Source organism: Phaenicophaeus curvirostris, chromosome 2, assembly GCF_032191515.1.
Source record: "Phaenicophaeus curvirostris isolate KB17595 chromosome 2, BPBGC_Pcur_1.0, whole genome shotgun sequence".
NCBI classification, from domain to species: domain Eukaryota; kingdom Metazoa; phylum Chordata; class Aves; order Cuculiformes; family Cuculidae; genus Phaenicophaeus; species Phaenicophaeus curvirostris.
In genome coordinates, this window is record NC_091393.1 from 47,904,787 (window position 1) to 47,905,144 (window position 358).

Sequence of the window (358 nt, forward strand, 5' to 3'; positions counted from 1 at the left end):
GCGGGAGGCACCCGGCGGCGGCCGCCGAGACCCCGGGGGGAGCCCCCAGCGAGGACTCCCCTTCCTCGCTGCCCGGGTATATGGGGGGGGGGGGCGTAAGTGGTGGGATGCCCGCCGGACCCCGACGGCTGCACCGGCAGCAGCCACCCGCCTCGGGGATGGGGGCCGGGAGGCGGGCTGCGGGGCGGGGTGGCGCGGGGGGGCCCCGCAGCGGCGGGGCGGGGCGAGGGGGGGGCCCCGTCGGGTGCGCGCCCCGCGCCCCGCCAGCGCCGCACGGTCCCGCCGCGCCGCGCCAGGCGCCTGCGCACTGCAGGGGCGCCAGATTTGGCGGGAGGGGGAGTGTCCAAGGGCCCTTTGT